Here is an 18,420-nt window from a genome sequence, read left to right on the forward strand (position 1 = left end):
GTCTGATGGATCTCGTAAAGGCTCATACTGTGCACAAGTTAGGCTTCTTAGGATGAGAGTCACATCCCATGCAGGGAGCCTGAGATCCCTGGGTGGGCAAGACCTTTCGAAGCTTCTCATTAGTAGAGATATCTCGAAAGAGGAGGAGATGTCTACTCCTTTCAGCCGTAAGACTAGGCCGAGTGCCGCACGGTAGCCTTTCACGGCTGAAACGGAGAGAAGCTTCTTTTGGCGAAGGAAGACGAGGAAGTCCGCGACCTGCTGAACAGTAGCTCCGACCGGAGAGATACCCCTTTGACGACACCAACCACAGAAGACGGACCACTTTCCTGGTATACGGTTGCGGAGGATCTTCTGAGGTATCCTGCCATCTCTGTTGCTGCGTGATATGAAAAGCCTCTTGCTCGCAAGAGATGGTGGATAACCTCCAGCCGTGAAGACACGGAATGCACTGCCAGGTGGAACCGCTGTACGTGAGGTCGACGCAGCAGGTTGGGCCAGGGGGGAATCTCTCTCGGTGCCTCGGAGAGGAGAGCTAGCAGGTCCGGATATCAAACGGCCTGGGGCCATTTGTGTGCCACCAGAATCATTCTGAGATTTGGGGTGATCATCGCTCGGCTGATCACTCAGCGAATCAGACAGAATGGAGGGAAGGCATAAATGTCGAGGTTGTCCTACGGATGCAGGAACGCATCCTCCACAGCGACCCATGGGTCCGTCACGACAGAACAGAAGACCTGGAGCTTTCTGTTGTGCCGGGTGGCGAACAGATCAATGGCTGGACGCCCCCACAGGTCGAACAGCCTTTCCGCTACTTTAATGGAGCAACATTGAGAAATCTTTTCCTTAACGAAAGGCTTTCAACTAATTCCAACACTGAAATTTTAAGAAGTAGGTTATCAGTGGTTTCAGTAATTGCAACGGAGTACCTTAATTACCCGTTCTTTGAGTTCTAAGAACAAAATTTTATTTTCTTTTTTAATCCCGAAAGTGTTTTGGGTGAAGGAATGTGAAAACGACTGTTCAAGTGCGATAAAAAAGCCCTTGTTCTTTCCTGGATAATAAGTGAGACCGCTTTATAATGGAAAAATATTACCTACTGTCTCACGATATTAGAGGAACAAAGAGAAGGGGTATGAGTACAAAACTGTCTGTGCCTGCTTCAGAAGCAAGAGGCAAACTTTCTCTTTTTGTGTGTTGCTAAAATGACCGACTTTGCCAATACCTAATTCCATTCCACCCACGCCCTGTCCTATCCCGCATACAAAGGTCATTGGCACTCATGGGATGTTTTGCCATCTAAATTGCTGACCAGATAACAGGCTATAGTTTTTCTCTTATATATACATGATAATCCACTAGAATTGTTTTGTGAATGAATTTTGTATCGTGTTACTGTGATCTTGTATTGAATTTAATCAGTCGCCATGGCAACGTTCTCATCATTACTTGTTATCGCAATTATTATTGTTATATTAATTTGTTAATTGTATTAAAACGGTTATTTTGAATTCATTCAACAACAAAAACTTAGACAACAATCATAATCTTCAATGTAATGTATATTTCCATATGCAGTTTAACTTAATTAATTCTATTGTTAACACAAATGGCCACAGTTCCATTTCGCCTTAAATTTTTTATGAAAGAGTAAAATAGCTAAGTCTGTTCCGACACGTCTGCCCGTTGATGACACCTGTTTTGAAAAATACATAGGATTTTTTTCATGCGTGAGATTTCGTGGCTAATGCATCAGCCCGCGAGAAGTGATGCGAATGCGTGAGTCTCATGCTCAGTGCGCATGAATTGGCAGCTTTGGAACATACTGTGCATAACGTATGCATCCGTGGCTAAGACATAAGCAGCTTAGGATTCATCAGACGAACTCATCTAGTCATAATAAAAAAATTAATAATAAAACAGATAGCGAAAATTGAGAGCAATACAACTTAATCCCTTGCGCTCGCACCGAACACTCTCCGCGGCCTCGAAAATCTGGGCAGATGCCTTGGAACGAATCGTCAACTTAGCATACTAGTCGTCACGGGTCTCCAGACAAAAACAAACTCATATTCGATGCTGTTCATTGACCTCTATAGCGATGATGACTAAAGCTAACGAACGCAGGAAGGGATGAAGTGAACTTTCTTCACTGCTAAACGCCTGTGAGAGATAAATAGGCTTGGCGCTGTAAAATTGCGTATGCTTCTAAAAGAAACTATCTGTAATAAACAAATGCTGTTTACTGGAGTTTTTCTGAGTGTAGTTACGAGTTTGAAGGTACGAAAAAATAGCTGTTGAAATAAATTATTTGTGATAAAAGCGTGTAAAAAAATTGCTAGAAAAGCTAGAAACAGAAAGATATCAAATTATGGCGACAGAGTTGTGAAACTATAAAACATTTAGTGAATTTAGGCTGGTGAAACATATGCTTTGCAAGAGAGAGTAACAGGTAGGCAAAAAACTGCGGAAGAGTCGGAAAAAGACTTTAACATCCAAGAAAGACAAAGTTTACGCAGAATGAGGTAAAGTGCGCTCTTTAAGCAACTGAGCTTTTATTGTATCGCTGATTAGGCTTTATTGGGAGAACGGGACAAGCAAAATGGTGGTGGGAGGTATTCCATAAAGGTTTCTCCCTTTGACCTGGAGTAAAACGAACTGGGCAGCATGCCTTCCTTAAAAAGAGGAAAAAAATAGCAGGAAGTAATGTTAGGTAAAAAAAATTGTATGCACATTCAACCCCTTCCTCTCTCTCTCTCTCTCTCTCTCTCTCTCTCTCTCTCTCTCTCTCTCTCTCTCTCTCATGAATGTATGAAGAGAAGATGCGTGACATTTTTAGCTATCCTGCATATTGTATGACACCAACGTCGGAGTAAAGGTAACCTGCAAGGTAACGTCTCGTAAATTCTGACAGGGTCCGCAGGTGTGTTGTTTGTCTCCAATAAGAAATCGATGCAGTCGTCCTCGACTGCTCCGAATAAAATCATATCTAGATCATTTATCTTTTATTCGTTATCAAAACGATCATACTAGCAATCTAAAGAGCACTGGTTCACAAGTTTTGACGCCTGTCAAATATCAGGGTATATGCATCTGTTTAAAACAAATGTGAAATCTCTTGGTTTAGGAAATGATGCTTGTCTGAAAAGGGAACCTTGCCACTCTGATTATGCAAAATAAATAGAGCATGGCATCTTATGTAGCATTTATGAAAATGATTCTTGACTGAGCCTAGTCCATGACCCCATTAGCCGATCGTCCTACTTAAGCTGTAATCTGCGTGCTCAGTTCTAGCCTACAGTACATGTACGTCCGTCATATTTACCATGCTTTATTTTATTTTTTTTTTTTTTAGTTTTTTTAGTTATTTTCTACGACGTCCTTTGCCAACTTTCTTGTAATCTCATCGGTGACTTTCCCACCCCCTTTTTTCAAACCTTGTCATATATACTGTAGATGAATTTGTTATCAATAAAATTTTTGAATATCTATCGGGCGTCACGTATAGTTCCTGATAGTCTCTCTTTCTCTTGTTTTCGTTATCAATGAAGATAATGTGAAAATGTTAGTATGTAGTACTTCAAAGAATAAAGCATCCTCAATAGCCTATTCTTTGCAGAAAAGTTCTTCAGATTTTCTCATAATATTTTCAGTTATCAAGTGAAGGCTATCTATGCTCTGTTCTACAAGAATGAGTGGCGCTTAATAGAGAGGTCAGGTTTCAGGCCTAGCCATGTCTGTCTCTTTGGCCACCATTCATAGGCCATGTCTACCAGTGCACTTCCAATATCATTCATGTTTAGTACTCGGGCCTCTTCAGTAAGTTATTGGTACTCGTATCGCAGCTAAAACTAAATGAAAATAATACTGAATTTATGTTGGTGAAAAACGAAAATATCTAAAAAAAACCCTGGGTGTGATATTCGATTGAATATAAAGTGTAATGTGACCCTAATTACTGATGAAGTCCGTGAATTATGTGTGCTGCTGGACTGTAATTTGCTCCTTAGTACTCAGATCAATTAATAATTTTGTAAGCTTACCTGCCATCGTCTTAAAAATATTGATGAGTGTTCTGTTACAAAACTTGTAATTAATTGTGTCATTAACAAAATGGACTATTGCCATTCTATCAGTCATAATCCACCGAAGATACAGCTTGGGAATATAAGCACAATGAGAAAAGATTAATAAAAGGTTCAAGTTGTGCTGGCGTTCAAGTTGTGCTGGCCGCTTATCGAAGCTAGAATAGATTTTAAGATCTGCGTTGTGACTCACTTATCAATGTTGGATCTCAATATCTGAACGAATTGCTGCGCTTAATACAACCAACGAATGGAATTAATACAAGACTAGTTACAGATGGTTTCAACTTACTTAAGACAAGATACCCTTCCAGTGCTGGTTTAGGGCCTTCAGATTCGCAGCCCCATGATTGTACATGAAGCTCCCACTTGATACCAAGAGGACTGAAACTGTCAAGTCTTTCATGAAAAAGTGAAACTTTATCTTTTTATTGTTACGATAGTGTGGATATGACAATTAATAAGGAGTACCGGAGAAAAAGCCAACTGTGTTCAAGTAAGAGGTGTGAGTGACAGTCTCACTGCCCACAAGACTAGAGTTCTTCTCACGTAAGTTAAGAATTCTGTTTCTTGTTAGTGTTCTTCAGGTTGATCTTCGGAATTGTTAGCTGACAGGCTATATTATGCACCATGCTTTTGTTCCAGTTCATTAAAAGTATTGTTAGTCATTCTTACCTATTGATATGTTCACTGTCTTTAATGTTTCTTCGAAGTAGTTTTCTTTAATTTTTTTTTTCGTAGGTGGGTGTTTTATACTGTAGATGTTGCTGTTCTGTTCTATTAGAATATTTCAGTATTATGAATAATAAGAATATTGATGATAAAAAATGATATTTCCATGAAGAATGCCAGTAAAACTAAAGCACCGTAGATTTTGCGTGTATTAGAAGGAAAAAATTCCTTATACTTATCCATATCCGCTCGACCGAACACCGATCACCTCCCTCCTCCCCGCTCTCTCTCTCGTTTTCTCTTTCACTGGTTTTACCATGGAAGCTTCGATATAATATTATACTTTCTTGTTAGATTTTTAAGGATGTTTCTGAATACGTTATTATTATTATCAAAGAAGTGATGACACTAAGGATTCCTTACATGAATTCACGGGTATTAACAAAAAAATGTTTAACGGAAGCACTGCACTAGCTTAAAATTTGAATGCACTTTCCACGTGAATTGACTAAAGATGGCTGTGAGGAGTCAGTGCACTGTACAGCCAGTGAATGGAATTTCAAAACAGAATAGTCTAGTAGAACCGATTCATTGGTAGGTGTATGAACTGTTTTAATTCATGTTTTAATGTCTTGAAATTCTCTCAGCAATTAATTGTCACTTTTGATACATTTGATTTTTGTTCTAAAAAATGACAGACAAAACTTTACCCCAGCTATCGTTCGGGGATTTGAAACTTACCACTAGAGTGGGGTGCCTTCCTTTGTTTCTACATTTGGCGTTGCGCAAACATGTTAGGAAACAAGAAGACTTTTTTAGGCTATACACATATATACTGTATATATGTTAAGGAAAGAAGAATATATATATATATATATATATATATATATATATATATATATATATATATATATATATATATATATATATATATATATATATATATATATATATATATATACATATATATATGCATATGTATATAAAATATATATATATATATATATATATATATATATATATATATATATATATATATATATATATATATATATATATATATATATATATATATATATATATATATATATATATATATATATATATATGTGTGTGTGTGTGTGTATACACGCACATGCACACACAAACACACACATACATATATATATATATATATATATATATATACATACATACATATATATATATTACAGTATGTATGTATGCATATATAAAACTGTACTTCATATCCTTGGTTAAAATGAGAGAAAGAAAGGGGATTTTTCAATCAAAGCGAATACAGCTTTATTCATGTGCCGTCCCTGCTGCTAAGGTAGGAAAATGATTGTCATACGCAGTTATAGTTACGTTTAGCAAAATGAATGCAAAAATATATGATTTTGGAGAGAAAGAGGTAGAGAACGTTAGTTAACTGTTAACAGTCTTTAGGTCTGAAGATTTGTTTCTAGAACTATGGATATTTGTTAAGGACTTCAATATTGCACACACACAGAGAGAGAGAGAGAGAGAGGTGAGGTAAATTTTGTTCTCTGAAAGCCTTTGAATTTTTCATAAGAACATTTAGTAATGGGACTATGGTATCGATAGCCACCCCTAAAAGAGAGAGAGAGAAAGAGAGAGAGCAGGATGAGGATGTGACGGGACTGGAAGAATATTTACGGCTATCATATATGAGGTAAGAATTTTTTCTCAGGTAGCCTGCAGATTTTTAGTAAGCATATTTAATGATGCGCTTATAGAAACTACAGCTATCTTGAGAGAGAGAGGGAGATAGAGAGAAAATCGATATCATTTCTCATTTGATTGACCGTTAGGAAAGTTCCACTCCTGATACCCACATAAAATAATTTTTAGACTACAAAATCTCCGCCATGTCCTCTTTTGAAAAAAGTTGAAAATATCCCGAACATTATCGCCTACGTGAAGTCACTTCACCTGGTTTTCGGGACCAGATAACCATCAGTAATTTACATACCTCGCTGGACTTAGTGTGCCTTCTTTGGCGCGCGCGCATGACAGGAGCCGATAAACTCGCAGTCCTATACAGCTCGTATCTAGATCCGCGTGGCAGTATGTTAAAGTCTCCTGTTCCGAAAAGATCAGCGTTGACAGTGCCTGATTCAACGAGGAAAGTTTAAACGTTTTCGTATTTCGAAGGATTTTCTCGACCGTTTCTTCTTTCGTATCGGGAGTTTTCCCAAAGTCCTATTTAGCTGACATCAGTGCCTTCAAAGGCCATGGCCAAAGTGCACGTTATATCAACGCCTGATAGGCTCGCCACAGACGGTAAGAATTTTGAATAATAATGACCTCTTCTCAAACCACTTGTTGGGACATTATTTCTCTTCACTACGGTTTATTTCAAGTGGCACATTTAGATTATCCTTATATTTAATCTTAAGATATTTAGGAAGGTAAAGTATACAGTGTAAATTAAAATAATAAATGCAGCCATGTTTCAACAAACAGGAATTTTTAACACCTATATAGTATAAATGAGAAATAAAATTGAAGATATTTTAGCAAACTAGAATACCTTTAAACACAATAACATTTGTAATATAAGATAACATTTTGCTGAGTGTTCCAAAAAATGTGGGCCGGTCTCTCTTGCAAACTAAATCAGGAAATTTGAAGAATTCTGTACCAGGTATCTGAGGGGAACTAGAAAATACCCATAAAAACAACACTTGTTATGTGAGTGCCATCTTTATATGTTAGTACACACATTCACTCGCTATCTATCTGTCTATCTATCTATTTATCTATATATACACACATATATGTGTGTATAGATGTATATGTACATACACACACACATATATATATATATATATATATATATATATATATATATATATATATATATATATATATATATATATATATATATATTTATATATATATATATATATATAATATATATATATATATATATATATATATATATATATATATATATATATATATATATACAGATAGATAGATAATAGCGTATGTGGGAAGATAGTGAGTGAGTGTGTGTACTAGCATATAAAGATGGTACTCACATAACACGTGTTTTTTCATGGGTGTATATACTGTATATATATATATATATATATATATATATATATATATATATATATATATATATATATATATATATATATATATATATATATATATATATATATATATATATATATATATATATATATATATATATATATATATATATATATACAGGGTGTTTCAAAATTAAAGCTCCCCCTCTACAGTATAAACTAAAACTGATATGGACAAAAACAAAAGTAATTCAGAACAGATATTTATTTAAGGTTCTCTCTGAGTATTTAATATTTTGTGTGGCCTTCATCTGCCTGTACCACAGCCTGCATTCTTGAGGGGTATGATTTCAGCAAATCGCAAAAAAGCTGAGACTCAAACTCCATTTCTCTGAGCACTTCGGTCACCTCTCTTCGCTGGTTGTCGAGGCTTGGTATACCATCATAGTTCACTGTGCGCACTTCAACACGATCCCTTAAGATACTACCAATGTCTTTACACACATTAAGGTCAGGGGGAGCTACCTGGAAATTCACTTGACGAGAAGAAATCGATACCACCATTTCAAAGCAGCTCTTGTGTCTGAAGAGCCTTGAAACATGGTGCCTTATCATGCAAAAATGTGACTTCTTCAACAGATAACACATTTTCAGGATCTTTGAGCAAAGGAAATACTCCACCAGTAAGCACAGTTTCTCTGAAGTATTCGCCATTCCATGACTGTCCTTTTTCTTTGATGATCCACATTAACCGTTTGGCTGTGAAACAGAGAAAAATTCCCAAACATTCAGGAAATTTCACAACTTGGCGATAGCGCATGTCATCGCTGATATCATCCAACTTTGCAGCCCAAATGATGTCATTTTTATGATTTGGCTTCCTGACTGTGTAAATGAAGAATTCATCTGATGCGGCAACATGGAGAAAGTCAGCTTCATCTCAATCTTTAAGAAATGAACCACAAAACCATGCACGGTCTTCTCTATGTTGCTGAGTGATGTTGGGCTTGCTGCTAACATGAAATGGCTTGATACCAGATTTTTTCAACTCACGATATACAGCACTATAACTTCTCTTCTTTTTACCCTTTTTGTTTCTAGTTCAAGTGCCAATTTACGTAAAGACTTTCTTGGTCTACCCACTGCCTCAGCTATGATGTCTTTTGACTCCTGAGAAAGGACTTCAGGCCTTCCAAGATTTTCACTCTTTTGGCGATGACAGTCATAAGCATTTTTGTTCCAGTTTCTTTTAACAAAGGATTCATCTCTTTTAATGTATTTAGCTATCCAGGAATGTGAAATGAAGGATGCGCCAGCATCCCTGGCCTCTCTGAAGGTTATAGCCCGGATTTGATCAATCCATCTGATTTCCTCCGAGTCGTTAGCCATGGCTGTATCTAACTCCATCACTCAGTCTGAAAATACAAGAAATGTAAAATGAAAAACAGCTTAATAGAAACTTAAAATAATGTACTTGGAGATAGGCTATAACAGAAAACTTCATAACTTTCCATTTGTTCTGTGGAGGGGGCTCCAATTTCAAAACACCTGTATATATATGTATATATATATATATATATATATATATATATATATATATATATATATATATATATAATATATATATATATATTTATATATATATATATGTATATTATATATATATATATATATATATATATATATATATATATATATATATATATATATATATATATATATATATATATATATATATATATATATATATATATATATATATATATATATATATATATATATATATATATATATATATATATATATATATATATATATATATATAAGAGGAAATTGGCTGAAAACAGTACAAGATGTTTCGCCTTTTCCATAAGCATTTTCAAGTAAACTTTTGTTTGAAAATGTCTTGGAATAAAGGCAAAAGATCTTACACTCTTATTTTAGCTTACTCATGGCTGCATTCTTTGTTTATATTATCTATCTAGATGTAATCCCCATGATATATATATATGTGTATATATGTGTATAGGCCTATATATATATTATATATATACAGTATATTATATATATATATATATATATATATATATATATATATATACTATATATATATGTGTGTGTGTGTGTGTGTACAACAACACACACATACATATATATATATATATATATATATATATATATATATATATATATATATATATATATATATATACACACACATACATACACACATGGTCCCAATGAAGTCTAGGGCATGATTCGCAAACGAATCAGAAAGCGATGGACAAGTCCTATTAAATCCCCGGAGCCGCAGTTGAATTAAGCAGTAGATTATGTACTTGTGGTTAGTCGACTGTGGGGAATCTGTACCTGAGCGGAAAATGGCAGGGAGTATGTTGCAACGAATTCTCGAAGTTTCGGGAGAAGCGCCTTCGAGGGAAGTTGCCGGGTAACTGTCAGGAAACAATCCTCGTATGCGAAAACAAGAGTTGTGTTGCTTGAAATGAGATATTTAGAATTATGAGTAATATTATAAATGATAGAAGTTGTTACGATAACATATCTGTTTACAAAAATTATTTACAGTAAACTTCATACAACTGCGTTTACACATATCAGCCTGGTATCTTCTTTTTTTACCTTTTCATGCTGTTCTTGCGACAAGCCTACTTCGACATTGAAAATATTAAATAAGGAGAGGAAAATGATTCCCGGTTCCACGGAATTAAAAAAAAATGGTGAAATTATAATAAATGAAATATGTGTAGCATCTAAGTACGAGAAGTTTCTTTTAAATTATTATAAAGTAACCAAAATGAATAAAAGTAAAGGTTTAAAGGGCTAATTTTCATACAAAGTGAAACTGGGGTATCGGGGTGGGAGAGGGGTTTACTTGACAAAAAGTTAACTAAAGCTACAATGTCTTCACGACATAAAATTGTCTTTCTTATGATGCATAACTACAGTATAAGATACTCTTGGAGCATCTTGCGCTCTCTATTTATTACTTAGTTTCACTTGCAGAACAAATTCCGCAGCGCTATTAGGAGAAATAGCATTCCTATCAGTTCCAGTGTCGTCAGTTCTTTTCTCCACATAATATTATCAAAACAAAGACCTAATCTGTGTGAGAAAGAGAAATTATTACGAAGTTCTTTAAAAATGTAACTAGACTTTGCAACATGCAGTATACAAAAAGGTTACAGCACATGCTCTTTGGCTAAAAACCATGCACAAAGTTTTAACAATAATTAATGAAAATAAATAAAGATAAAATATTTGGAGATAACTATTTGTCCTCCCCAAAACTGACAAATACTGGCTCCACTCCTGTCTGTCTGTCAGCCTCTTACGACATATTTGTTAAGTTAGCAGTCCCAAGATTGGTCGGTTCAGTGACCTCAGTTCATCGACCACTGGACTTTATAAAAAAATTTTCTCCTACTTCTGCTTTCGGAGTCCAATAACCTTCGGTACTTCAAGATGAGCAGCGGGCTAATTTTCGCAGAGTGAGGCTTGCTATCCTTAGTTGGATTGCTTTTTCTTTTACTGAAAGATTTACTTCACTTTAATTATTTCAAATGAGGTTAACGGGGTGCTTTTCAACAGTTCAAACTATATTTGAATGGTTTAGTTTTCTGTCAAAAAACCGACCCCGGGTACACACTGAAAGCTTAAAACTTGTTAGAAAATAATAGCAGCAGTTAAATAATGTTTTTCCGCACAAGCTGTCAAGTATATTCTGGCTAATACGAGTTAAATCCCTCACTAGTAATGATAGAACAGTCATACATATCTTTAAGCATTTATTGATTAATTTTATTTATACTTGATTTCGTAAAGTAAAGATTATTATACATACATACTCAAAGTAAGCATTATAAATGTAAGCCTTAGCGTAATATGTAGCTATTTTGCTCATGGGACTTGAGGCGATAATTTGGAGGATTCGGGGTTCCTCCGAGGCGGTCGGACACCGTCGCTGCTCAGGAGGCAGATGAAAACCAGAGGGCTAAAGTCTTTGCGACCAGTTACAGTATATGTGTATGTGTCTTCTTGAGATGTATTAATGTTTGTCACAAATATGCAAATATTCATGTTTGTTTTTCCGATCAACAAAGTAGAGTGATAAGGGGTTTACTTAGTACTTTGATGGGTGATTCCTTGCGAACGCTACATCATAGAAAAAGTTTTGGCTTAAATGGAAATTATTTACATTCACGGATGAATGTGCCTTCGAAATTCATATGATACATGCTTGCACCATAACCCAGTGACAAATAAACACGTTAGTATAATTTTACAGTTTACAGTTTGTCTGTTTTTCTCCGTTCCCACTCCACCGAAGGCGTTCCGTGAGACTCACCAATTCATTTGTCATATTCACAATAGAACAGAGACATGCTGAAAGTTATACGGCGCCCTCCATATCGGCTGTAAACCAACGTTGACTGAAACAACTTGAATCCATCTGTTGGTTGTATTGTGCACAGCAAATTTTTTAAATACTTTGGACACTCAATCTTGATTGCTTGATGAGCCATTACGCATATTTTAAACATTTTCATAGTTGAGACAGCATTAGATGAATTGTGCTGTTGAAAAATATTCCAAAATAGCAGTCCTGAATTTATCAATTTGTAGCTGTTTTCATGCTTCATTTTCCTTACACATTTCCAAAAAAAGCCATATGAAATGAATGTGTATACAGTGATTTGTAGGCTACATTTTTCATACAGACAGACATACACATTTTTATAGATAGATGTATGTATATATACATCATATATATATGTTATATACATACTGTATATATATGTATAATATATATATAATATATATATAAATATATATATATATATATATATATATATATATATATATATATATATATATATATATATATATATATACAGTATATATTATGAAAAATGTACAAATCACTGTATACACATTCATTTCGTATAACTTTTTTTGGAAATGTGTGTGTGTATATGTGTGCGTGTGTGTGTGTGTTATCCCATGTTTCTCATAAAGATCAGAATGCGTTAGGGAAAATCTTGAAAACTAGAACCCATGTAGCCTACACTCTTCACAAATGCTGAGGACTTATATACTTAGTTATCCAGTAAATATCAATAAGATTCACCTTACCTTCAACCACAAGAACTTGGGTTATTGAAACATTTAACTTCCTTTAACCTGTGAAATTCCATTAGCACATTTGTGTATTTTGGAAATGGTCGGACTATCCAGGAGCTTACAGGAACATGTTAACGCCCTTAGATATGGGCCATGAATTCAGAATTCTAGGGGCTCGGCTGAAAATCTGTCTCAGAATATGAATCAGTGCCTGTTCTAAAGAGTGTTCCTCACCGCTGCCAAACAAGCAATTGAAAATACCCTCAACATATGGAAAATCCCTTCCTCCACACGCGCCGAACATTTTCTTTTGTCACTACCTTACACAGAATGGTTGTCATCTTATTTTTAAAGTCTTTGTTTCCTCTGATGTGACTCTACTTACTGTAGACTGTTATTTCCATGGAGTTTGGCAGCTTCCACACACAAACACTGGTAGATATTCTTTAGTCACCTCCAGAACCGTTGGTGCCCCGGCAATTAATTAGGTGAGGTTTCTGTATAAGATGTTGATTTTCCGCTTGACATTTTGATATGAAAGATATTGCTGTTTGCCACCTCGTCTCCAATTAAATTATTTTCCTAATCGCTGTTAGATACAGGTCAGTTTTTTCTAACGGGTCAACTATCCTCTATTTCGAGGTACTCTGACTCATTTTCACCAAATTCTGAATTTTATGGTGACCATTAAGCCCGCACTAGCTAAGCTGGCAATTGGTACCTGAGTAGGGGATATTTATTTAACTGCCGGTGGAGGGGAGCACAATAGGTGGAAGAGATCCAAAAGTTGTCATTTCCAGAATTTTTAGTGCTCCTGTTGTAGACCCCTAGATGCTGCCATTTTTTCCTTGAGGACAACCGTTTCCGTTCCTAATAGCGATCTGTCTGCAACTTTTTTTTTTATCGGTAAATAAATTATTCCTTCACTTTCGACACACAGTCAGAGTACTACGGAACAGAGATTAGTCCAGATAGCAGCAAACAAGTGCAGTGATGGAAAAGTCTTCACCTCTACAAAGAAACTAGAAAATGAGGTCTGTCCTCAATCTGTCATAGTCTTATATACTGTACATATAGAAGATTCCTGCATTCCACATTACCGATGATATGAAACAAGTAAAAAAAGTAAATGAAATATTTTCTGGGTATACTGTACAAAACTATCTTTATCATGATCGATTTTAATAAGTTTATATTTTCGAGTTTAGTTTAAATAACATCATTCAAATCTCTCTTTCCTTGTTCAGTTGGTGAAATAGTGATGTTTTGAACAGGCGTTCTGAGAGGTGACGAATTTTCCATTTTCTTTAACTCGGCTATAACTGATTTATTCGTCTATAATAATAGAGATCGGTAAAACATACCGGTCAGGGAAATACCTGCGTCTCTTCCGGAAACGTCATTATTTCATGGGAGTGGTGGTCAGAGAATTCACTTTACATGGGGCTTGGGCTGATTTCAAGCAGCCTTGCTCGTCTCAGTTTCTGGCCCATTCTTAATGAAAAGTGAGTCTACAGTCTTCTCCTCGCACTGAGAGATGAGAAAATTGTAGGTTGAATAATTCAGGAGATAAATGAGAAGGGACAGAATTTCATGTAGAGACTGAACGACATGGAAGACTGGTTAAACCAGCCGGTTGTGACTTCCTGCAGCGTCTGTGGAATTGTGAAGCCTGATGTGTACAATGAAAACGAGAGTGGGACGTTCTTGGGAGTAATGCCCGAGGCAATATCTAAACACCATATCGAGTTAACCAATAAGTCAGAATTGTATGAGGTTGCAAAGCCCTGGAGTTGTTTACCTGTAATCAACCAAGCTAGCTTGCTATTTCTGGTTCTCTTTAGCTAAAGTATTTGAAACTCCACAGTATTTCGATTAACCCAGAAAATGTGTAATTTAAATCAGTTGTAGATTTTGCACATTACCAGTAAATATTCTTTTTATTCCTTACATAAATCATTAAAGGTACTGTTGTTGAGGTATAACAGTTGAATATTTCTATATCGAACACACGACCTTACAGATATTCATACAAGCTTACTCACTAACGTATTTCAGAATGTTCTGCGATTTCCCCACAAAGTGAAGATAAAGAAGTGGAATTATGCCTGCCAGTATTATAAAAATATCTGTTGATGTGACAAAGTTTTATCCCTATCTTTTGATTTGGGCTGGGTGGCTGCTACAGATCGAGTGATAGTTCGAAGCCTCGTAGGTCGAGGGTAATCTACTGCTTTGGTCGAAAAACGAGGTCGAGTTGCGAGAGGTTATCAAAGATGGAAAATATGTTATAGATGTGGGTCGAAGCCTACCAAATAATGTCAGATATACAGACACTTGCGATCTTGGCCGAAGGCTAACAGATTGGAGATGATGGTTCAATGTCACTGGAACGTCTATGTTGGTTCATCGAGCAGCATCCGCTGGAACAATGGCTCGAAATGATCCGTCGTTAGCCGACACGGAAAGTCTGGAGTTTCCGGACTTCTTACTTTCCTGAGTTGCCCTCACTAAATTTAGAAAAGTATGCTTCAGAATACGTTAAAAACATGGAAATTGTTCAACCACTATTTATAATAACCCATTTCGACTCGCACGGTCAACTCGTGTACGAGATATCTCATTTCACCCAAATAGACCAGTTCGGATAACGTCTCTTCGACTCAGAGCTGTCATTGTCAGGATGCGTTCGTAATCCCAGACGACCATTCGGTTGCTGTCATGACTGATAAGCGATGATTTCGTTTGCTAAACGGGCTATTCGTCGTTTATTCCAAATAATAACGTTAATAATTAAGTAACCAACAAGACCCACTCCATCTTTAGCGCGCCTTGTAAAGCCAGGAAAATGAAAATTTGGCTTTCTGTTTGCCGTTAATGAAAATCATCTTGATCAAGGTCTAGACCTTGATTTTGATCTCCGTTAGACTCAAACAGGAGGTGAAATGGAGAAAACAGCAGTTTCCCGCGAGAGGAAAGCAAATATCCTTGTATGCTTTATGATTCAGGGGCGTGTGTTGTTTGGCTACCCTACAAGGTTAACAAGGTCGATGATATGAAGTTGGTTAAGATACTGCTTTTAACATGTTAATCTACTATAGAATTCAATTCTTAACAATATTCTTCAGTCACCGTACTGTTATGCTATGGTTAATTCGACATTATCTAACTTATTCATGTTATCACTGAATATTCTCATTATTTCATAATTTCGCCACATCGCTGGACTTACGCGCAGGGTTAGCAACCTTATCACAAAAATCCACGCTTATCAACATTTAACAGAGATCAAGAACCTGGAGTGATTGACAGTGAATGACAATGAGGCCAGATGAGCTCACAGAATTAGCCGTTCCAGCGTTACTGTTTCATCAAAGATATAGTTGCAGAGCAATTGCAGCCTCTTATTTTATTTTATCCTGCCTTATTTGATCGTCTAATGATTGCACAGTCATCTGTTTTTGTTACCGGATACTTGCCAAAAATCATCACCTGAATTTAACGATAATATAAACAAATTCTCAAAAATCCTGCTCCCTGCCTTGCTAGCGATTAGTAGTTAAAATTTATAGTAAATGTTGCCTCAGAACTCATGAGAATCCAAGACCACCGAGTGCAATACAGTGAGGAAAATCCTTTTGAATCGTCAGTTATTCGGACGATAATAATAATCGGCTGCAAAACCTACCAGGACATCTACGTTTCTGTCGCAAACAGAACACTATTATGTACTTTTTCTGTTATGGCTAAAGATCTGCAGTTCTGTATACTGTAATGTTTTCCAACACGACTCTTCATCTAGATGTTTAACAGAGAGAGACAGACAGACACAGAGAGAGAAAGAGGGAAAGTACTCATAGTATTCATCCCATCTCAAAAGATTCTAGGATCTTTCCACCACTTCCTTCTGAAAGTCATCGGAGCAAACCAGGAAGTGTATAATGTCGTCAGGTTTCCATAACCAAAATAAAATCAATAGGAAAACTCTGCCGTCACCTGTAACTCTGACAAATACAAAATCTAACCATTCTATGTTTTCCCAAATTTTCCATTTTTCTTTGCTTTGTAACTGGGATTTTGTTGGTTGTTTTAAAAGTCCAAAATTATGCTATAGCCTATGACTGACTGGACTATGTGATTTATATACAGCAGTTTTTATGCAAATGCATTTAATCATAATCTCGAGAGATTTTCGGGAGAATAATGTACGGCTTGTAAAATGTAGATTGTGTTCATATAATATAAAATTCTCGTGAACATAACGGCATTAAATTGGTTTTCTGGCCAGATCTCCAATGGACAGAGAATCATACTGGCAGCACATAATTCTGGGCTTTGGCGGTATTCCATTGCAGTGTTTGTATTTTTCAGGGAACTTTGGTTGTCTGCACTCTTTTCTTATGTTGGAGATAACTGATCTTCCCAGTTCGTTCTTGTAGAGTTGTTAAAGTCAATGCTGTGTAAAGAAAAAAATACCGCAGTGATTTAGCATGAATTAAAAATTCATTCGCCATGTTTTTTTTCTTCTTGAGAGCAGAGTTGTATTAATGCTAATCGATCTTAAAGTAGACGGAGTTAACTTATCTATACAAGTAATATACATAATTATACAAGATTTCGTCACTAATTCAAATGTGTGTCCCTTTGTTATCTTATATATATATATATATATATATATATATATATATATATATATATATATATATATATATATATATATATATATATATATATATATATATATATATATATATATATATACACACACATATAATTTTATCGATAGATAGATAAATAGATGTATGCATGAATCTTCAGCATTTGGAATGAATTTGCTTCGAGATGTATAGTTATTACATGAACCTAAATAAACGTAAAACATGAACATGAATAACTCTTAGAAATATCAGCTTAATTTTTTAAGATTATTACTTATGAAGAATTTTTATCAGATAATCTGAAGTATAAACATGCACTTTAGGAAATAGAAAGTTAGATTTAACTAAAAGATTTTATGAACAAAGATAGAATAGTCAAAGGCATTTTCGTAGAAGGATATAAAGGTATCTTCTGTTTTTCCTGTGAGCAAATGTTAGCAGATGGCGTCCGCAGTGTTCGAATTCTGGAGGATAAAACTATTCCTGCAGATATCAGCTTCATGAAGGAAAAATTAGAAATAACGCGCGTGATACTTGCCAAGAGAATGAAGGACGACAGGGTGGTCAAAACAACGTTTAATTCGAAAGACTATGGAGAGGGAAGGGGGAGGAATACAAAGAAAATTTAGCTGGATGGAGTGGAAGTGATGGAGAAAGTGAGGTGCTTGAATGTCTGTGCAACGTGGATTACCTACTGCGCAGGAGAGAGGGGCGAGTGCATGAAAAACGTTGCGAGGGTGAATGAAGTTGCTGCTGTTCAGGATTCTTGCTTGCTTGCTTCATGGGCGTTTATCT

Source organism: Macrobrachium rosenbergii, chromosome 14, assembly GCF_040412425.1.
Source record: "Macrobrachium rosenbergii isolate ZJJX-2024 chromosome 14, ASM4041242v1, whole genome shotgun sequence".
NCBI classification, from domain to species: domain Eukaryota; kingdom Metazoa; phylum Arthropoda; class Malacostraca; order Decapoda; family Palaemonidae; genus Macrobrachium; species Macrobrachium rosenbergii.